The sequence below is a fragment of the Alligator mississippiensis genome, chromosome 1, assembly GCF_030867095.1.
Source record: "Alligator mississippiensis isolate rAllMis1 chromosome 1, rAllMis1, whole genome shotgun sequence".
NCBI lineage: Eukaryota > Metazoa > Chordata > Crocodylia > Alligatoridae > Alligator > Alligator mississippiensis.
The window spans coordinates 311,271,449-311,294,585 of record NC_081824.1 but is presented as its reverse complement, the minus strand read 5'-3'; the positions used below and the strand labels follow the sequence as shown (position 1 = coordinate 311,294,585).

Below are 23,137 nucleotides of genomic sequence, written 5' to 3'. Positions count from 1 at the left end.
CTAGAAACTGCTTGCCTTGTCCACACTGGGATTTTAATATTTGTTAGCTACCATGTGTTTGCTAGCATGGTCAAATGCACACATGCACATTTTTTCTAGTGCCAGCTCAGCTGCAGAAGAAGTGTTGTTACCTATAAGTGGCCCTGGGGAACAGGGAACCTTAGCTCTGTTTTACTAGGGAAGGGCCGAAGGGTTAGAAAAACCCACAAGGCCCCTTGAAGAACAGGACTTTTGGGGTCCAGCGAGCCAAAACTCAGACAGTTTGAGCTTGGCTTTAGATCAAGGCAAGAACCTCAACCTCCTCAAAACCCAGCAGAGAAAAAGTCCCTGATCAATGGAGCCTGCAAGTGGGGGAAGGGCAATGCCCATGGCATTAAATAGTCCAGAGAGGGCAGAAACTAGAGTAGCAGCACTACCAGCTCCCGTGGGCAATAAGCTGCCTAGGGGTAGGCTTCACAGAGACTGAGTCTCCCACCAGGAAGGAGCTAAGGGCGGCAAGTTGGTACAGAAGCTGCTTAGTGAGGAACAACTGACCCATAGAGCCTCTCCCTGTTGGTGAGTGGGCTTGGATGGGTTAAGGGTTTTGGTTAATGCTTGCTTCTGTTCACACAGTGGGGTTATGTTGCTGTTAGGGATCTGTTTATAGAGATGAGAGGTTTGGGAGTAGCTGTAAGCGGTGGTTTGGAGACCACACAGCGGAGTGCCCTGGAGCACTCTGCAGTGTTTACCCTGCAAGGGCCAGGGCCTCAAAGAGGTGGGGAGGCAAAAGCTGAGTGGTCTCAAAGTCAGAGAGGGGAGGGGGAAACTGAGAAATAGGAATTAGTAGGGTTAAGAGGCCTGATGAAAGCCAACTGTGAGACATGAGGGTGGCTATGGGGGAGGCTGGAAGCCATAATTAGGGCCAGTGAGGGAGGAGGAGGACACAGGGAAAGAGCTTGTGGCTGAGACCTGCCTGAGGATTGCATCACTTGACCCCCTCGAGGCATCTTGGGTAACCTCCCTAGGTACTAAGATTACATGGCAAGGCATGGCAGGAGAACACATGGAGGGGATGATCACGAAGGGTTGGGAGAGTACGAAATTAGCCCACAGTTGGGGGCATCTGAACAAGCCTTTGGAAAAATCCTGTCACACCCTGTCCTAGTAGCTATCACCAAAATGAGAATGATGATGCAAATTGTGATGTAACATTAGTATAGAAGAGGCAATGCTTATGCCTGTGTATTTAAGTTCCTATGCCCAGTGTAAATTTAGAAATTTGCAGAAGCTATAGATGTCTGAACCTGAGCAGGGCAGTCATGTTCTTATGCAAGTCCTAAGTTATCCCATTCTTCATTGTCATGGAGAGTGGGAAGAACAGGGGGCTCCTCTACTGGATATGTTCATGGAAGTATTTTCGGTTATCACATAAAAGAAAGCATCTGGGGAAGATGCATTAGGTCTGTTCTGTAGAGGACTACAGTCAATCAATCTCTCTCTCTCTCTCTCTCTCTCTCTCTCTCTCTTCCTAGTACTTCAGAAAATCCTGGCAATAATAATTATCAAGCTAAACTGAAAGATAGATCTGCATATCCCTTCCTGTCAGCTGTCCAGATCATGGTTTAGTGACCTTTCATGTACTTTACAAGAAGGTAGACCCACGTATAAAAGGAGCAGAAGGGAATCTCTCCATTCTTTCATGGTCACATCATGACCTGTTTCTGAAACACTGGTTTTCAGAAACAAGCTTAAAAATTCTACTTTCACGCTTAGAAAAAAAGGATCAAGCCAGTTGTATATGGTTATTACCATATATGGTTATTACCATATATGACTGGCTTGATCCTTTTTTTCTAAGCATGAAAGTAGAATTTTTATTATTATGCAAATCTGTAGACTAAAACAATATCAAGAGCTGCATGCCTAAACACTGACCATGCAACCAAAAACATCCCAAAGCAGCCATTTAAGGCACATTTATTGGCTCTGGCTCTAGGTAATCAGAGCCTGAGAACATGACAAGCAAATTGAAGTTTTCTTCCTAGCAAAATCTTTCAAGCCAAAATATTGTGCCTTATTAGGGTGTTAGTATTTTACTGAACTAATAAGCCCTAGTTGACAATGCCTCCCATAGCATTCAGTAATGCCATGACAAAATGGTTTTATTCTGGTCACATCTAATGTGTCACAGCTGGCTCTTATGAATGAAGGAGCCTTGGAGGAGAAAAATTCTGGAGGCCACGAATTTCTCTTGACTGTGAAACATACTGTAACCCTATTCTTTTTTGTCTTTACTCCCATTGACAGAAAATGCCTGGGTGTATGGGTCCCCTGTTGCCTAAAAGGTCTGTTTCTAAAAGAAACAATAAAGATTTTGACAGCTACATGTACCTAACTGTACTAGTTTTGGCTAGTGTTTAAGGTCTTGGATACCCTCACAGGAGACTTAGATACCTATAAACACCAGTTCTGAACTAGCAACAAACATGGGCTGTATTATGTTTGCTGCCTGTTAGTCAGCAAATAAAGACTTTACCAAATATTTACAACAGACCCTCAGATAGACAGCTGCAAGTATAGGGCCCCAGAAAGCAGTATCCCCTCTAGGTAGAAAAATAATATGGCTTTATTTACCATTTTATAGAAAAGTTGCCTTTTGCTTTTCAGATTAGTTAATTCAGGTAATTAAATCAGTAAGATTAGGTCATTTCAGATTAGGTAATTCACCCAGTTTCACATAATCACATAACCTAATGTCACTAGATCATCTTTCCTAATCATGCCATCTTAAGTAAAACATTAAAATGTTCACCTTTTAATTCTTTCCTTGCTGGAAGACAGAGGCTTCAAAATACTCAAATCCTTGATAAAAAGCAGATACAAAGTATAAGTCCCTCTCATTTTTATTAATTTCCCAGACATTTCCTTACATATAGACTCTGCTATCTAAAATGCTGTTGCACACCTTCAATTCGTGGGAAAAATACCTAGGTTAAATTCTTTTTTTATACTCTGAAACAGAGACTGCAGGCTAGATTCTAGTCTGCCTAATAGATGTCTACATGGACTTAGATGCCTAAGTCTGATCCTGTTCTCATTGCTCAAGTCCCTGAAAAACTGTTAATACAAAAGCAGGTGAGTTCTTCTCTTCCTCCTGTGCTTTTTTTGTCACTTAGCTGGGACCTTGGTTGCCTTAAGAACTGGTGGCCAGTCTCCCTTCCGTGCGCCGATTTGTAACGTCTTGGCGAAGGTGCCACATCATCATGGCCTCTGTTATCGGGTCTGAGCAGAGCTACTGTGTGCCGAGTAGGACCATCCAGGACACCTTGTTTCTGCTGTGTGACCTGCTTGTGGCTGCGGAGCTCTTTGGCCTGGATGTCGGCCTGGTTGCACTGGACCAGGAGAGGGCCTTTGATGAGGTCGACTACCAGTACCTGCTCGGGACCCTCAAGGCCTTTTGCTTTGGGCCCCTTTTCATCGTGGCGCTTCAGGTCTTGTATCACAATGCCTCCAGCCGGCTGAAGATGAACGGCATGCTGTGCGCCCCATTCCCGGTGCGTCAAGGCATCCACCAGGACTGCCTCCTGTCAGGCATGCTGGCCATCAAACCACTGCTGCACATTCTGCAGCGCCACCTGACCGGTTTAGCCCTGCCACCAGCACCAGGCCTGACCACCGGCCCCCTGATCCAGCTGACGGCATACGCGGACAATGTGACAGTCTTCCTGGGCAGCTAGGAGGACATGAGGGCCCTGCTGGACTGTCAGCATACCTATGAGATTGCCTCATAAACCCGCAGCAACTGGGGCAAGAGCAACACCCTCCTGCTTGGGGCATGGGCTGGTACACTCCCCCCGGACTTCACTTGGTGCTGGGAAGGCCTCAAAGACCTGGGGGTGTTCCTGGGGCCACTGGCCTTTAGAGCCCACAACTGGGAGGACCTGCTGGAAGGGATGGAGGCCCATCTGCAGCACTGGCACTGGCACTTGCCCACCCTTTCCTACCGCAGCTGGGTCCTCATTGCCAACAACCTGGCAGCCTCAACCTTGTGGCACTGGTACGCTGTGTTGGACCCCCCGCTGGAGCTGCTCGAGAGGCTGTAGTGGCTCCTGGTGGACTTCTTTTGGAACGGACACCACTGGCTCCCACGAGCCACCCTCTACATGCCCACCACTGAGGGGGGCCAGAGCTTGACCGACCTGGCCAGCAGGGTGTCTGCCTACCACCTGCAAGCCCTACAACAGCTCTTGTACACCAAGAGCCACCTCCTGTGGTGGCAGCTGGCATGTCGGTTCCTGCACCGAGTGGGGGGCCTCGGCTTTGATCAGGAGTTGTTAATGCTGGACCTTACCTTCCTGAACGGGGTGGTCCTCCCCCCATTCTACCACAGCATGGCGCGGGCCTGGCAGGCTGCCTTCCACCTTTGTCCCAGGTCAGGTACCTGAAGTTCCCGCAGCTGCTTCAGGAGCCCCTGGTCTACAACCTGGCCCTGCATCATGCAGTGCCTAGTCTGGCCTTCACCAGCCTCGTGGCTGCCCTTAACAAGGTGCACATCACCTGCCTGGGGCACCTCCTGGACTCCACTCAGTCGAGTTGGCTGTTGGCCGAGGCCCTGGCCACCCGACTGGTCTTGCACTCCATCCACAACACGGGCCGGCTTCTGCAGGCCATTAGGGCCACCCTCCTGATGGAAGCAGGGACCACCCTGGAAGGCTACCTCCAGGCACAACAGGCCCTCCCCCCCATGGACGCCATGAGTAATGCCTTTCCGCCACTGCCAGTCATCCTGGCAGTGGCCAGTGAGCTGGCCGACCAGCCCAACATGCTCCTGAGGCTCCCCGTGCCCCCCCAGGAGCAACACAGGCTGCCCCTTTGGTACACTGCCTCAGAGGGGCCTCTACACTTGGGTGGTGTGCACCCGTATACACAGGTGGTAGCCGGCCGCCCCAACACTGTGTGGTGGTGGCACCTAGCATTGTCAGGGGCCCCAGTGTGGTGCACACTGTACAAGGCGCCCACCGCCAAGAAGACCAGAGACCTCCAGTGGAGATTTGGTGCATGGCATCCAGTGGCCTCGGCAGCCTGCCCCTTCTGCCCGGGGGTGGTGGAAGAGAAAGTCTTTCACGCCTTCCTCAACTGCCCCCGGCTGCAGCCACTCTTTGCTGCCGTCGGAGTGCTGCTTCAGGCGCTGGCCCAGGACTTTTCAGAGCATGCATACATCTTTCCTATACCAGGTGGCTGAGCAGGGCGCAGTCAGCCTGGGCTAATTCCTGGTAGGCCAGGCCAAGATGGCTACCCTGAAGAGCCGCTGAAACCGGCTCACTGGGACCGGGATGGACGATGCTCTGCACCTTTTCCACCTGCTGGTGCGGGCCCACCTCTCACTTGAATTCAAGCATGCAGTCCTCCAATGGACGGTGCCCACCTTTGAGGAGCACTAGGCCTTCATGGGGCTCTGTGTCTGGTCGAGAGGGGACGCCTACTCCTTGTGCTCTGATGCCGCCACCTGCTCAGAGTATGGAGGTGGGTCTGGTGGGCCAAGGCCTCGGGCTTTGCCTGTGCAGAACAGCCCCTGATGTCCTGAGGCCCCCCTTGAGTGTCCCCACTATAGAACTGTATATATGTATGTATGTATGTATATATTTCTTTGTTCTTTATTTTGTCTAGAGTGTGAGGGCAAGCCCTGTGGGCCATAGGCCCAGGTCTCATTGCTCATGCCTGGCCTCATGGGCCCACTTACCTGTCTCACATCCCCCTGCCCTTCTTTATTTACTTTGTTGCAATGTATACTTGTTAAAAAGACCACAGACTAGACTGCGGGGGCAGGCCTTGCAGCTCACGAGCCCAGGCTTTATCCTTGAGTCCGAGACCTTCGGGCCAACCTGTAGTGTCTTTACTGCCCCTCTTTTGTCACCCTCCACAGAATAAACGTTTCTAAAAGTCAAAAGTCTCAGGCTAAGATGACCATACATTGCAAAAATAGATCATAGGAAACAAGGGCTGAAAGGTCACAAGGTCATGTAGTCCAGCTCCCTGCTCAAGGCAGAATCATCCCTCACTAAACCAAGTGTCTGCTTTTGAAAGTTTCAAGGATGAAGATTCCCATTTCTCTGGGGAATCTCCAATGCTTGACTACCCTCATGCTCAGAAAGTTCCTCCGCATCTCCAACCCACAGCCACAGAAAAAAGCCCATCTCCATCTTCCCTGTAATTTCCCTTCAGGTATTTGAAGACCACCACCCCCTCCCCCAAGCCTTCTCTTCTCCAGACTAAGTAATCCTAGTTCTTTCAGCCTTTCCTCTTAACCATGCTTTGTAGGCCTTTGTAAGCTTTCTCACTCTCTGCTAGACTCTTTCCAATCTGCCTACATCATTTTTGAAGTGTGGGTACTGAAACTGGACACAGTTCTCCAGGGGAGGCCTCACCAGCGCTGAGTAGAGTAAAAGAATCACTTCCTCTGATTTACAAGAGGTACTCTTATTAGCCGTTCTTGCAATATGAGCCCAATGTTGGCCCATATTCAGTTCATGGTCTACTGCAGGGGTTTTCAACCTTTTTTGGTCAGTGTACCCCCAGTGGTTGGTGGAGAAGCAGGGAGTCCTCCAGCAGCCAATTGATGAGCTGGGGGGGGAGCCCAGTGGCCGATCAACGACTGGGGGAGAAGATGCATGCTATGGGGCAGTGCTGTGCGGCAGCAAAATGAGAAGTGCCGGTGGCACGGCGAAAACAAAAACCCCACCCCCACTTCTCTGCACCACTGCTGTGTACCCACTGTGGCCTTCCTAAGTACCCGCTGAGGTACCCGTACCCCTGGTTGACAACCCCTGATCTACTGTAACCTTCTCTGCAGTACTGCAGTCTAGCCAGTCGTTCCCCAGTCTGTATTTGAACATGCACTTATTCCATCCCAAGTGTAGGACTTTGTACTTGTCCATGTTGAATTTCATCTGCTTATTTGCAGACCATTTTTTACAGTTGATCTAGGTATTCTGGATCCTAGCCCTTCCCTCCAGTGTGTCTGCAACCCCTCCCCCTGTACTTGGTGTCATGTGCAAATTTGCTAAGTATGAACTCAATCCCATTGTCCAAATGATTAATGAAGAAATTAAACAATAGCAGGGGCAAATTCCCCTATATCCCCTAGGACAGTACCCTGGGGATTCCCACTTGATATGTCCTCCCAGCTAGACATTGTCATCATCGATCACTTCATTGAACACAGTGATCCAAACAGTTATGTATCCATCCTACAGTACTTTTTGTCTAGTCTGGATTTCCTTAGCTTTCTGTAACTTCCTTAGATTCATGAATAGATTTTTAGGGACTTAATCAGAAGAGCATAGGATTGGATTTAGGTACCTAACAGGTGGCCCTGAATTCCTTTTTGTGCTTTGTAACTGTGGCTAGAATGCCATCCAAAGGGACTTTCTTAGGATATGCAATAGTCTAGACCTGTAAGTGTGTTGTCCCTCAGTTCTGTTAGATTTTTGCAATGATTTACAAAAATAAAATCCCCTTTTGTGTAGAGTCTTTGTGGAGTTTCTGGCCATATGGATGTCTTCTGTGTTCAGCAATCTTACAGCCTTCCTTCTGGAGTCTGAGTTAACACATAGATAGGCTTCATCTTGTTACAGAAGTGCCCCACCCTTCCTTCTTGGGGATGTAATGATTTAGGCAAACTTCTTCTTCAAGACACAATAATGCACTTCAAAACAGTTTCTTCCAGCTGAACTCTGGACCAATTGTTACTGTAGTCCTTAGTGTATTGGGAAAGATCAGTGGTTGTTGGTGTCTCTCCGGGTCTTTTTATGTATCAGTGGTCCAGGAAACTTGAATATCTTCTAGGAAACAGGGGATGAGCTGAACATTATTTCCTACTTTCCTTCAGGTGACAGTCCCTCTTTTAGTCTCATTTAAACAGAGCCTTCTGTGTTCCTGGAATAAAAACACTGGTGTATTGCCAAAGCACACTACAATGTGTTTCTATAATAATCCCTTACATGCCACAGAAACTGTTGATACAATGTTTTTTAGAAGATAAGATTCCTTCCGCATAGGTCGGAATTTATGTGACTGTGATACTATTAGTTGTGGACATCTGAACATCTTGTTTACAAGTAAAATGTAAATAATATATGCCTGCTTGGACTCCATTAAATGCAAGTATAGGGAAGGATTTCTAATGCTAGTTATTTTATTGCTTATATGTCTGCTTTTGCTTTTTGGTTAATAAGACTATGGATCTTCAATGAATGTAAGTTGTCACACTTAACCAACTTCAATGGAGCTATGTCAGTTTACATCAACTGAGGATATGCCCCTATAAATCTACATTAAATGAGAGCAAGGCTTTTTCAAGAGAAAAGATGAGCAATTCTGCACTAGCTGATCAAGGATGATCCTTTAATAGTGAGAAGCTACATGCTTTGGAAAGTGCATTTCAGAATTTGAGAGGTTTTTTGTGTGTTGTTATCAACCATTCTGATATATAACCGAGTTCTACTGTCAGTAGAAATATGTTCCCTTTTTTTAATGCTATTTCCCTTTTGAGTTTGTTTGTTTGTTTTTGTTTTTGTTTTGTTTTTTAATAAGTAGAAAAGTTTTAGTTTTACTTTTGGAGATCTTTTGTCATACGAATTAAGTCTTGAACTTTTTTATTGGAAGCAGTGACAGTTTTATTGAAAAATTATTGCTGAAAATCCTGTACCTCTGAAACAGAGGGAATACGAAAAGGAAAAGTGATTTCATCCCCCTCCCCTGCTGGCCATATGGTAACATAACCAAACATAAGAAATTGTCTGAGGTGAGGGAAAGGTCTACATTCCAACTCAAAAGTCAGTGAAAATGTTGGGTTTTTTCTGCATGTAAGTTGCTGATACTGAGCATGTATAAAGCAGAAGAATCTTATATATTTGAAGTCATGCTTACATGTTCACAGAATAACCATATTCATTACTATTCCTTCTTGTGGGGAATATCGAGCATTGGATATATTTCTGGTAGGGGGTAAACATTTTCTAATATCATCTGGCTCAAAAACTAGCTCTGAGAAGAATAGACTCTTGTTATTGGGAGATCAAAAGACGGAGATTTTGCCATTCCTCACCTTAACACATGGAGCTTGATTCACCCTAACTAATACAGATGGTTCTGTTGGTGCTGTATCTCAGCAGTGTCTGGATTACTGTCATCCTTGGAGTTCATTGGAAGCCCTGCTGACTTGAAGTTTGCAGAAGATGTGCTGAGTCAGTTCATTGCCCAGGCACCCTGGCCTTGCCCTTGCTGCTTGCCAGGCCACACAAGCCAGTTTAGCCTTTGCTGAAATATTGGGCCCGAATAGGAGTCTAATGCTGCATCCATAAGTGGGGGCAGGGGAAACAGTCCTGGGTGCTGCCTTTGAGGGCGAGCACAAAACATAGTCACGATCACAGCAGGTGCTGATTGCACCACTACAGTCGATACCACGGCAGTGCTGGAGCAGCTGCCTGGCTATGCTTCTGCTATCCATCACACAAGTTTTACACCATGAAGGGCTCAAAGTAGATGGAAGAAGCACTATGCACCTGCTAGTTTTATATGGTAGGTTCATGTTACCAAATATGTTCATGTTTTTCATTCCTTTGAGAAGAGAATCTGCGGAACTCAAATATTAGTTTAACCATTTGGATAGGATGAATATGTGTAGACATAAGACATCACTGTAGCTGAGAGGTGATCTCGTGGCTGTCTGCAAACTCATCTGGGGGGTCAGCAGGGAATAATGGATACTCTATTTACCAGGGTGTCCCTCAGGGTTACTAGAAACAACGGCCATAAACTGAAGGAGAGTAGATTTAGATCAGATATCAGGAAGAAATTCTTTATGGTGAGGGTTGTCAAAATATGGAATGGGCTTCCAAGGGAGGTGGTGCTTTCCTCTACCTTAGAGGTGTTCAAAAGGAGATTAGACAAGCATCTGGCTGGGGTTACTTGACCCCAGCGCTCTTTCCTGCCCAGAGCAGGAGGTAGGACTTGATAGGTCCCTTCCAACCCTAGAAATCTATAAATCTATGAATCTGCTATTGGAGCCAAAGGTACAATATTGTGTGCAGTTAATAGAAGCTGATTTAAAAAATATTAAGAATCTTTTTCATTAGGGGAAAGAAAAACCCTTTAAAATGTCATTCAAACAGTTAATTCTGTTATACAGAGGACAAGTTTTAGGTTAATGTGACACTACCTATTAAATATTATGAAACCTCTCAGCCTTGAAAGGTATGTAAATATGCTCCTGATTCATGTTACCGTAGTAACTAATAGCAATTGCCTTGTAAGCATTAGTGACCAGGAAATGTAAAACAGTAGATGTTCCAAGTGGAAATAAGTAATATTACAGTGGTGTCTTCTTTGCTATGAGTAGCTGTTGGGGCTTTGGCTTTTCTAAACTAAAACTGAATTATTGTTGAAGCAGAATATGTATTTAGAAGGAATTTCTAAGAAAGCAGAACTAAGCAAAGAGAAGAAATTATATACATTTCATCTCAAGTATTTGATCATGAAGGTTTGGGTGCTGGAAACATTTGCTTTAGAAGGATTACTCATGCAAATAAAGATCAGTTAAAGGTTTTCAGAATTAGGCCTCACTACTTTGCCCCGTAGTGATGGGATGGCAGAGTGGTTGAGTGGTTCACTGTGGATCCACAGGTGCGATTTCAAGCACTGCTTGGATTGTGACTAAAAGCCACTCCCAGCTGACCCAGCTGTAAATAGGTTTCTGGTTGTTTGGGCTGTGGAGTGATGTTTCATAGATTTCTAGGGTCGGAAGGGACCTTGTAGATCATCGAGTCAGACCCCCTGCTCTAGGCAGGAAAGAGTGCTGGGGTTAAATAACCCCAGGTAGGTACCTATCTAATCTTTTCTTGAATACCTCCAAGGTAGGGGAAAGCACTACCTCCCTTGGAAGCCCATTCCATATTTTGGCAACCCTCACCGTAAAGAATTTCTTCCTGATATCCAGTCTAAATCTACTCTCCTTTAGTTTGCAGCCATTATTTCTAGTAACCCTGAGGGGCACCCTGGTAAACAGAGTATCTCCTATTCCCTGCTGACCCCCCATAATGAGTTTGTAGACAGCCACAAGATCACCTCTCAGCTTTCTCTTGCAGAGGCTGAAGAGACTCAGGTCCCTCAGTCTGTCTTCATAGGATCTTACCCACAGGCCCTCAACCATATGAGTAGCCCTTCTCTGAACCTTCTCAGGGTTATCCACATCCCTCTTGAAGTGCAGCACCCAGAACTGGATGCAGTACTCCTGCTGTGGCCTGACCAGTGCCGCATAGATGGGAAGTATCACCTCCCTAGACCTGCTCGTGATGCACCTACTAATGCAAGAAAGAGTGCAGTTAGCCTTACTTGTTACCTCATCATATTGGTGACTCATGTTCATTTTTGCATTGACTATTAGTCTAAGATCCCTTTCCACTGCCATGGTACTCAGAATGGTGCTTCCCAGTCTATAGCTGTATTAGAGATTCTTTCTCCCCAGGTGCAGCACCTTGCACTTATCCTTGTTAAATTGCATCCTATTTTGATCCTCCCACTTCCCCTGTCTATCCAAATCTGCCTGGATTCACTCTCTGCCCTCCAGTGTGTTTACTGTACCCCATAGCTTGGTGTCATCTGCAAATTTGGACAAGAGTGCTTTCAACCCCCTCGTTCAAATCACTGATGAAGATATTGAACAGCACTGGTCCAAGGACAGAGCCCTGGGTAACACCACTGCCCACATCTCTCCAGGGAAAAACCACCCCCCATCCACCACCACTCTCTAGGTGCATCATATAAGCCAGTTTTTCACCCACCTTACTGTGAAAAAATCCATATCACAGCTACTCAGTTTGCTTGTAAGAATTGGGTGTGACACTGTGTCGACAGCCTTTTTAAAATCCATGTAGATAACATCTATCTCCACCCCTGCAGCTAAGCACATTGTGACCTGGTCAAAACACAAATGTGATCCTTTATGATTTTTTCTAAGGTCTTGCCAAGAATAGAGGTGAGGCTCACCGGCCTATAATTACTCGGGTCCTCCAATGTTAGCCATTGGTTACTCAAATGGGCCTATCTTAACCATACTAACCCAATTAGCCACTATGCTCAGGATGGACCTTTTACCTTGTTTCTCTAGTCACAACCCTCAGAAGCTTACATGAAAGACTTACTGAGAAAATTACTTCAAATGTTTAAGAAAACTTTGGATGCAGAAGAAATAACAAGAATTAGTAGTAAGAATTACAGACAGAGAGGGTAAAGAGAAGAAAGAAGGATGTGGAAAATATTTCCCAAGCATACACTCTTTTGGGAAGCACACAGGCTATTTTTCTACTAAATGAGTTTTTTGTAATTCAGTGGAACTTGTTTTTTAGGATACAAAATGTGTTACTGTATAAATACTATAGGTCCCTTCTTACTCTTCTCCATTCATCATGGTGGTTTAATAAAAGACAATATACGGACTGAATAGTAAATATTAATGTGACCTTATTTGGATAAGTCCATGCTATTTAGGAGACACTCATCTTGACATTGGGAGGATGAGATCTGTAGTAGCTTTAAACGCATCGGTTGTTGGCTGCATTCAAGACCAGGGATTCTGATTGGGGTCTGCCCGTGCTACTGCTGAGACTTGCCCAAATCCAGAGTAGTATAATTAGCACTTACGTGATGAAGGGTAGTTATCTAAATGGCATTTCAGACCACTTATGTGGATTTTAGATTTCTCCCCTCACCCCCTCTCACCTTCTGACTATGCTCAGAAAGGATCAGCTCTGGCCACCTAAACTCTGTTGTGATTCTCTTGCATCCTGAAATGCACACAAGCCTGTAAATCTTTGGAAAGTTAGTTGTAGAAAAACATAGCTAGCAACTGTTTGGAGGAAGAGGATGGCAGCCATCTTAAAGCTTGGTACAATAGCCTAGTAGTTAGGTCACTAGTCCAAGAAGTGGGAGAGCCAAGTTCTAGTCCTCTTCAGCCAAAAGGTTGAACCTACTTCCTGCCAGGCCATGGGCTAGACAGAACCAAGAGCCCCTTCCATCTCTCCTCTTGAAGCTATCCCATTGGGCAGCCACAGGGAAAAGATATGTGGCACCAGCTGAATAAGTCATGGGCCCTGGGCTCTGTAGCTGATTGAGTTGAGCACTGCTCTGGAAGGAAAGGGGCCCTGGGCTCAGGCTTTTGCTCTGGCTCCTGCCCCTCACCAAAGTGATGTTTCTGGATTTTGCATTTATGTCATTGGACAAAATGAATATATAACAGTGAGGGCAGAAGCAGGGGCACGTTGCCAGAAAGCAGATAGAAGTTTTAAATCCCTCTGGTCAAGAGAAGTCCTAGGACCCACCACTCCATTCCCCTGGATAAGTTCTGTAGCCACTGGGCTGGTGAGCTAAAAGATGGGAGGGCCTGCTTTCTCTTCCTCCTCCTCTCTTATTCATCACCTTAAAGAGAACTAAGAATGTTTCTGGCAGGAGCATGATCCAAAATCTGCCTAGGTGGTCCAAAATACCACTTGCATGCTTACTCCTCTAATGGTGGGACTGCTATAAATTGCACCTGGCTGCAAAAACCTAAAAGAACATTAACAGATTTGAGTTGCTGTAACTTTACAGTCCAGGTCCTCCACTGGTTGGTGCTGTGACTTCTGCAGCAAAAAGAGAAGCACCAAAGCAGGATGGGAAGGGGTTATGCCACCCTTAGCAGCTCCCTGATCTTAGGACCAGCCAGGAGTCAGTTCACTATGCCTTTGAACTGAAAGAACTAGAAGCTGCACCTGGCTGCAGTGGCCTAAAAGGGGCCAAATAAAGTGGCAACTGGAGTCTCAGATCAGCTTCTGAGCATGTTCATTTTGGTCTGTACGCAAGTGGTTGGGATGTCTAGAGTTTTTGCGGCCAGGTCTGTGCTACCTGGGTGTTTTCTTGAAGGAAATTCTCAAATAAAAGGTTAATAACAGGATAATAGATAGGTGATTGCCCCTTAATGTGCAGTGGAGGTCAATAAATGTTAGGAGCGGTTGAGGAGGACAGGAATAATGATACAACCATTTTTTCAATGTGCAGAAGTGTTAGAGCCTCATATTTTACCTAGAAGGCAGAAGAGAACAACAAAAACAAAATGAGGTTGCAAAAAGATTGAGAGAGGAGGGGAAGGGAAGCAAGTGGCGCAAGATTTAAAGGTTCTTATTATTTGACTTTAGAAGAGGGAATGGTAAAAGTAGATAGGACCAACTTCCTTGACACAAGGAAGAGTATGGAAGGCCAACTGAACCTTCCTGTTCTGAAGGACAAGAGGGCACTCGAAGAAAACACCAAATAACAAATCTAAAATGGGAAAATACTTGAGAGAGATTATGTAGAAAGATTTCTAAAAGGCTCAGATGTAGAGAGTAGCATCTGCAATTACTCTAGGTGGAATAGCAATTATAGTGACTAACCATCCTTATGCTTTGGAGCATAAACTAATTATCAAGGTCTAGAAAGACATTTCCCTCCTTTTTTTATATCATAACATTAGCCATATCACAAAAGAGGGGGTTAGGCTTTCTTTGGATGCCTCTGGCCTTGGTTGTCACCAGGAAAAGGCATCAGAAAGAAAACGATGTCATTGTGTGCCATGGCTTGCAACCCAATTTAAAATAAAATTTAATAGTAAAGTAATATTGTGTTTCTTAAATTTTATTCTGGAGTTCTAAGTATTGCTAGCAATAGAAAAATCATAAACAATACACTACCCACCGCCCTTACTCCTTAATACTGTTGAATAAAGACTTTGAAGAATTTTGTCCTGAAAAAAATATGTGAAATAAATCATGTGGGTAAGGAAGATATGATTATTAAAAATATATTTATTATTAAAAAATAAGTCCTTTGTTTAATTATGGATAAAGCATCTCCTAAAAGAACTCCCAGAGAAACGCACTGGAATCAACTTTTTACATGTCTGAGACTTAAGTGAAGTAGAGAAGTCCTTTTAGAATTCCAATTGGCTTCTAAAGTGCTTTGATATTTACACTAGATTTGGCATTATCTTATTTCATGCTTTGGTCTGACCTTGTTCACCTAAATACCATGAAAAGCAACCTTATTATTTCACATGCTTCCAAATATGCCAAGGCCATATTTAATCAATTAAAAATACTAACAAAACTCCTGTGAAAGAAGTCTTCTCTTAACAAAGATTACATTCCCCCAATATGTTGTACCATTTGTTTTACTACCTCTGCATTTTAGCTTTCAGTTTTATGTAATTTTGTTTCTGTTATTCTTCTGGGAGGCTTGAATCTTAGTTTTCCTAATATCTTTTGGAAAGAATGACTTTTATATCGCACGCTATCCACTCATTCATTCATCCTGCCAAAACGCATCACTTTCTAATGTGTTTGAGCTCATTTCATCAGTTTACAAGTCCAATTACATTTCATTTCATTTAAGGCCTTAGAGAAAATCTTGTTTCAGAAAACTCAAACTGCATACATTTCCTTCTAAGTTTTGAGAACTATTTCATAGTGCAGTACAGCCATCTTTTGGGGTTTTAATAGGAAAAAAAACCTGGCATAAAAATGGAGGATTCCAAAAGTCTCCAGGGGGTCTAGGAACATAAAGCCCATGGACAATGGATGAACTTGTGCTCCTAAAATCACATTTGAAAATTTATTCTGAAGCTGCCTACATATTAGGCTTGCTATACTAGCTAGCACCACATCTGAAAGGGACTTGGGGGTCATAATTGACCATAAAATGAATATGAGCCACCAGTGTGATGCTACTGTTAACAATACACTGGCCTGTATAAACCGATGCATCTCAAGCAAAACTTAGGAAGTTATTCTCTGTCTCTACTCAGCATTAGTGAGGCTGCAGCTGGAGTACTGCGTCCAGTTTTGGGTGCCGCGCTTCAAGAAGGATGTGGAGAAACTTGGAAGAGTCCAGAGAAGAGCCACTCTTACGATTAGAGGCCTGACAAACAAGCCATTTGAGGAAAGGCTAACAGATATGGGACTGTTCAGTTTAGAGAAGAAAAGACTTTGGGGGGATGTGGTGGCAGCTTACAAATATATCAGAGGAGAGCATCAGGGGCTAGGTGAACGACTGTTCACCAAAGCGCCTTAAGGGAAAACCAGGAGCAATGGTCATAAACTCCTAGAAGAAGGTTTCAGACTGGATATAAGGAAAAACTTCTTCACGGTTCATGTGACCAGACTCTGGAATAGACTCCTAACAGGGGTGGTGCAGGCATCTACCCCGGAGATCTTCTAAAGGAGACTGGATGCACAGCTTGCTGCGGTTATTTGACCCCAGCAGTCTTTCCTGCCCAGCACAGGGGGGCTGGACCCAATGATCTCACAAGGTCCCTTCCAGCCCTAAACTTCTGTGAATCTGAGTATTAGGGGATAGTCTGATACAAGATATATGGAGATAGCCTCTAGAGAGGGGGCTGTATTAGGGGGTAGCCTGTATGGAGGGGGTTCCCTTCTTATCAGACAATATAGCAATTTGTTATTGTGACTAGTCAGTATGGTAGCATCTGAATAGCTCACAATAATTGATATGTTTGTTCTCACAACATTTCTGTGCAGTAGGAAAGAGCTATTCTCCCCCTTTTACATGCAAGGAATTGTGGTGCACGGAGGTTGAATGATTTGTTCAAGTTTGCACAGGAAGTCCATGGTCAGGCAAGGACCTGAACTTAGTTATCCAGAGTTCCTGGCTGGTCCAGTGCCCTATAACCATTTGTATGTGCTCATTTTTCATTTGTAGTTATAAAAAAAAAAGTTAAATAGAATTAGGCATAAAGTCAAATGATTATTGTTGCTGTCTATACATACTTTGGCAAAATATTTCAGTTTGCCTTTTCATTCTCTCAGTTTTGTTGTAATCCTTTCTCAGGTATAGTTAATCTTGTAGGAAGTACTGGTTGATTAAAACTGAAAAGCCTGGCATAAGTGGCACAGTGAGTTTATACCACATTAACCTATCACTTGTTGCTTATAGTTCAAACCTGACCAAAGGTCTTCCTGTGAGTATTTTGAGATCCATAAACCAAAAAAAAAAAGAAAGTAAGTCTAATAAGCAATGCTGTCGTTTCATTTTCAATGCCGAGGCACTGAAAGGTTGCTGTTGACCTCATCAGCATTGTCCAAGGTGAGGGAAGCTAGCAGGGCTTAAATAGATATTATCATGAAGTATGCCATCAGTCTGTGCATGCCATTGCTTGGCTTATTTCAGAAAATGGTTTGGAAGATGTGGGATTTCTTCACCTCTAATAAAATGACTAATTTAATTATAGCCAAACATATATTTAAATAACCAAACTGTGGTATTTATTTATTCTTTGAATGCTTTTCTACCCAGAGAAATATAGATGGCACAAGCAACAGAATTAAATCTGGATTCCAACATCTAGTCTGATGCATTCAAATATGGGAGCTAAATTCTCAACTAGTATAAATCAGTATGACACCCTTTAGGTCAGTGAAGCCAGGCTGATTTACACCAGCAGGGTTTGCTTTTTTATTTTGCCTTTTATAAATACAGGGGTTGTTTGCAAAGTTTCAGTGCACCTGAGCATGAAGGTTTTGAATTTTAAATATCCTCAAAATTCAGGAGTGTTGGGACCTGAGGGATCTGTTTGTGACGTAGAAGCTGATATGAGTGAAAGCATAAAAAAGAACAAAAGTGAAATAAATGCTTCACCATGTTTCTTTCACAAGAAAAGTATTAAGCATACTGAAAAATCAGAAAGTATGTTTTGTTATTATCTAACCATACGCTTAGCCTCCCACCTGAGTCTGCTGGCCTACGTGGTAATCAGAATAACAAGAGACAAGATAGGAAAATATACTGTATATCACAAAGGAACATCCTTCTATAAGACTGAAACAGTGCAGTATGACCCACAGCATGTTATTTCTCAAAAAATGCATCCCACTCATGCAGTGAGATTATAGGCCTTTTCAACAACTTTAAAAACATACAGATTTTCTGATCTTTGATTTTGTGCGCTTTAAGGAAGGAGATTTAATTCAATAGGCAGACAAATATAAAAATTGGACTCTTTCTCTCTTGTTCTAGTATTTTTTCAATACATCTACTTTGATGTCAATGAAGCACATTAAAAATGTCTTATGTTTCAAAGTTCTGCAAGAGAGAGCTTCAAATGTAGAATTAAAATAGTTGTTCTGATGAATCCTATTCTGTAGGAATGCAAATAAATTGGGAGAAAACAACTTAAAGTTGTGCGTCAAACTCTACCAGAGATGTGATCCAATGTCATAGAGTAGACATGAGTATTATATCTGAATAACTCCCAGATGTTGAAAACCACCAAGTAGCCTGTAGATGAGATCCCACCCTTAATCCCCACTGGAAGTGAGGGCATGCAGTAACTTCTGCTCAATGTCTTTTAACCCCTGTGAAGAATAGCTTGGGTATGTGAATAAAGATAAACCACAAGGTAAAATGTGACAGGGATTTACCTCATGTCATAGTATAGATCATCTGCTCTTGCTAATGCATGTCATCTGCTCTTGGTAGTAGGCTGAACACGTGCTCTTACCCCTTGGTATTTGAAAGTCAAGTCACGATCATGATGTATTCCTCTTTCACTGACTGTATCCCATCTCTCCTCTACAGTCCTGTAATACTGAGATAGTAAGGTAACACTCATCCATGGTTTTATTTCCATGGCAAGAAATAGAAGCCAGCCCATTTCCCATATTTTAACCTGCTGCCAAATCCCCTCAAGATGAGATATTTCCTAATCTAGAAACTTGCATTACTATACTAAGTAATGGTATAAGGCCAAAAATGCTTCAAATCAGAGAAAATGAGGAAAAATTGTGGCTTTTGGATTAGGATGACTCAAGTGTAGCACTTCTGATAAGATGATATGATAAAACTAAATTATTGTTTGTATAGCCTATTAGGTTCAATACAAAGAAGAGAGTTGGTCCCTAGTCCAAAGAGTTTACAATCTATGTGAAATATCATATATAAGAGAGAAAGTGATTGAGTCAAACCCCTACATACAGCAAGTGCCAATTTCTAGTAATAATGATCATACAACCCACTGGTGGCAGTTAACCAAGGAGAGTCAAGCTTTTTTAGAATTGGCCTGCATAAATATATCTTTCCTTGTTCTTTACTTTTATTTTTAGATATTTGGTCACAGATCAAACTGCAGTGAGCAAAAACATCTAAACTAACCATAAGTACATGGAGCTTTTATGAAGATAAGGTCTTATTTTTAGGGTTGGGAAAACTCAATTTGCATAAAATAAGAACTAAACTTCCCCCTGTAAGTTTAAAAATAAGCCCACCATTTTGTTCGTTTTTAAGTTCTCAAAATGTTCCTGTCTTAGCATGTGGTGTTTTTTTACCACAAATGAAGCTATTTATATTCAGTGCAAAATGCACAGCAATCAAGAGAGATTGGATCACATGAAAGACTGAGTTCTGATTCAGCCATCCAAACAGAATAATAATTGTATTTATTTGAACAATTTGTCTCCTTTTTCTACCTGGTAAAATGTATTTATTTGCATGATTGTTTTGGTCTAGAGGCTTCAACTGAGATTAGGCCACTTTATGTTGGGCTCTATGTAAAAATACAGGGAGAAATGGTTGCTACCAGGAAGAACTTTGAGTCTAAAGAGAAAAGACAGCCAAAAAAAAGGAATGGGAGACAGGGAAAGGAAGTAATTTACCCAGGGTTACAGGGCAGATTAAGCCCCCTTTCTTGTAGGACACAAAGCTTCAGTATTAGTTAACACACACATGAAAAAGTGGTGACTAAGACTTTTACAAGTGCCCAATTATTTTGGTTGCCTCAGTTTTTAATACCCAAACAGAGACTGCTGTGGGGAGTTTGATGTTTAGAGGAAGTGTGTTAAAGACTGAAAATCGAGGTCCCTGCAGGTGTTTCTGATTGGGTATCCAAACTTGTTAGTTGAATCTTCACCATTAAATCTTGCTTGCATTAGGCTTTTTAACTATGTTTCTTAACACATGTGGGTGTGCGGGCCGGGAGCGGTCCGAGGCTTTCGGGGGCACGCGGCAGGCTGTGGCCAGCAGCCCTGGCACGTGGGTCAGGGAATGCAGGACGGCGGACTAGAATTAGGCACGGATGCGTAGCGGTTGATTAAAGATTATTTTACTTACACCGTAGATGGTCGCGGTGCAGGTAGGGAAAAGCTTCGCTTAAGTTGCAGTTACAAAACTCGCTCGAACAAGACCCGTAGAAAACTCAAGCCTCTTAAACCCGGAAAGAGCTCTGGATACACACACACACACACACGAAGTTTGCTAGGCTCCGTGGACTGAGCGCGCAGGGAAGGGTACGTCGAGGGATCAGGCGGCGACGGGGAGAGGCTAGAGGTTGATCAGGCCCCTGTATCCTTCTAAAGGCACATGCTGGGCTTGTTAGGCTCCACAGTGCTTAGAGTTCTTCACGAGATGTGAAGTTCTCCTTCTTCTCCTCCAGATGGTTGTGGAGTCCTCCAACTTGGGCGGAAACCGCTCAAGCCTCTTATACGACTAGCAAGCCAATCGCTAGCTGCCACGTGGGAATAATTTAGAAACAGCCAATAGTGGGAAACAAATTTGCATGCGAATGGCGGGAACTCCTTTGCACTGGGGTTTTCTCTTTGCAACTGAGAATTGCACCGTGCAAAGAAAGCTCCTCGTGGCGGGAAATAATTCTGCAGTGCTGAAGCACACACAAAATCATACCCTTGGGTCATGACAGTGGGTATCCACCCAAGGCTTGTATGCAAAGCTGGGATTACAGCTAAATTTCCTTTAACCAAATTCAGGACCACGTCCACTGGAAAGTGCTGGGGGAAGAACATGTTCCTTTCCATGAACACAGTTCAACCAAATACATTTCTCCTGTCTCTGCTATTAGTCATAAGTACTGCCATTTTATTATGGTGAGAAACTGGTTCTGTCATCTATCCAAATAGAACTTGATTACACCTCATTACATAAAGTCTTACTTTTCTTTAAAGTCCCCTTGACAATATTGATTTGGCCTGATACTTCTACATCATTTATTCAAAAACAACTTCAATTCTATACCTCTGCTCTATGCAAGTATATATATTTGATTCATAGCTGCAACTAATAAAACTATTTGAAGTGCACATAAGAATTTAAATCTGTATATGGGGAATATATTGGATAGATGGAGGTTAAAAGGTTTGCTTGGCTAACAGTAGAAGGGTAAACTGAGAGAGTCTTGTACTGAGACTATGGATTATATATGTTATAGCACAAGCTAAAAGTGAGGTTTATGATCAGTTTGTCATGTACACAAAGGGGAGGTAAGAAGATTTTTTATTTACATTTTGAATATTGAATGTAGTATTTTACCTGTGTACATTTTAAATGGTTGTACGAACTATAAGTGTGTTTAAATCGTTACTAATTGTCCTTTCATTATTTATTTCTGCTGCATTCTTAAATGTTTAAGATACGTATTATATTATTCCTTTTTATACAACCCTAGCAGCAACTTTAACTTAACTTAAAGCTGAAGAAGTGTCTACTGTACAATAATAATAATTAAGGAATCTCATGGAGCTTGTAGTTTGGGTCCAGATGAGCACACAAAAGACTGGACACTTAGCCCGTCACTTCAGTTCTGACAAATTATAAAGACCTATTTGCAATTTTTTATCTTTCTGAGACAGAACTACCATGGGAATGTCCTTTCCCACAGTATCTCTTGTTCTTCCAATTCCAGGACCAAGAACTGCAGAACTACGTAGGGAGAGTGAGAGAGCAGCACTCCTCTATTTTGAAAAAGGGTAGGTTTACTTTGATTTCAGTTATAAATTATGATTTAACAGGAGTACTAGTTTTCCCTAAGCCAATTCATCTATTTCTAAGCAATTTTATAAGATACCTCTAAGAAAAACTCACTAAAGGATAGGACAATCCAGTTTAGGATACCTCCTCCACCCTTCTTTACACCCCCCTCCCTCTCAGTGCACTCACATGCACACATTTCCAGCCATAACATCTGTGGAGTAGAAGGTAAAGGAACTGATTGTCTTTGATCAATTGTCCAGGGTCAGATCCTAATGAGAGAGAGACTGACAGTCATCTTCCAAAAATATTTGGGAACTTGTATTTAGACCAAAATGCAGGGAACAATCCTACTGCTCACAGGCATGAACTTCAAACACAGCAACTTCTCAGCTTAATGATGTCACATGCTGTGGATTTGTCTGTTAGAATTTTAGCAGTGTACTTGAAATGCCTAAAGGGGATGATATACATAATTTCAATAAGCTAGTGATATTGTAGAGCTTGAATTGGAAAGTGATTCACTCCTGGAGACTCTTACTGTACAATAGACTGCTAATGTCAAACATGAAAGAATTTGTAATTCAAATTAAAACTTGCTTCAAATGAAAGGCACAAATTATTGCTGCTGAAAGCTGAAGTTTGGTGGCTTAAATTCTGAGAAGCTATCAAGACAGTGGCATGAAATATGAGCACCAAATCTCAAATAAATTATGAAAGCATGTCACCTATTACTGAATTCCATGTGGTTAACTGTTGTGTTGCTGCAAGACAGAGTGAAAGCCAAATATGTTTACAGAGTATGTATCCAAGTCGGGGATAATTAAAGCAGGAGATGAAATAGGTACTTCAAGAATAACAAAACCAAAATAAGATGGTGTGACAAAATAGTAATTATGAAAGGTTTGAAGAGGAAAGGTTAAATAAAAACATTCGTGTCTTCAGAAGAATAGAAAAAAATATTAAATCATACCTAAATATACAACACTGCTTTATACAAAATAAACAGAGTAAGACATATTGTGTTTAATTAGTTAGTTGACACCATACAATTTGTTCTTGTCTATACAGACTCAGTATCTAATTCAGGTGTATTAAACAAACACCCCCCATGGTGCATTTTTGTTTGTGCCATTTTAATGTTACATAAATATTGCATCTTCTGAAATTCCTCCTTAACTTTACGGATGGATAAACTGACTTTCCTAAAATAATTCACCTAATCTTTATCTAAATTTAGAACCAAACTCTTTTTGAAGTTCATCTGTCCCCCTGTGAATGTCCTAGTTCCTGAGAGCAATTTTTGGAAGAGCATAGT

At 42.9% G+C, this 23,137-nt stretch overlaps 1 protein-coding gene across 10 annotated transcripts in view; it reads left to right on the top strand.

Moving 5' to 3' along the window:
- Nucleotides 1–23,137, top strand: part of GK (glycerol kinase) — a 358,525-nt gene that overhangs the window by 120,344 nt on the left and 215,044 nt on the right. For 7 of the 10 annotated variants that reach the window (XM_019486293.2, XM_019486292.2, XM_019486294.2 and 4 more), the window contains one exon: nucleotides 21,755–21,818. The exons of the other annotated variants lie outside the window; for them this stretch is intronic. The gene's annotated coding sequence lies outside the window, so the exon portion shown is untranslated. The remainder of the gene's footprint in view (nucleotides 1–21,754; nucleotides 21,819–23,137) is intronic. 10 annotated transcript variants of the gene reach the window in all.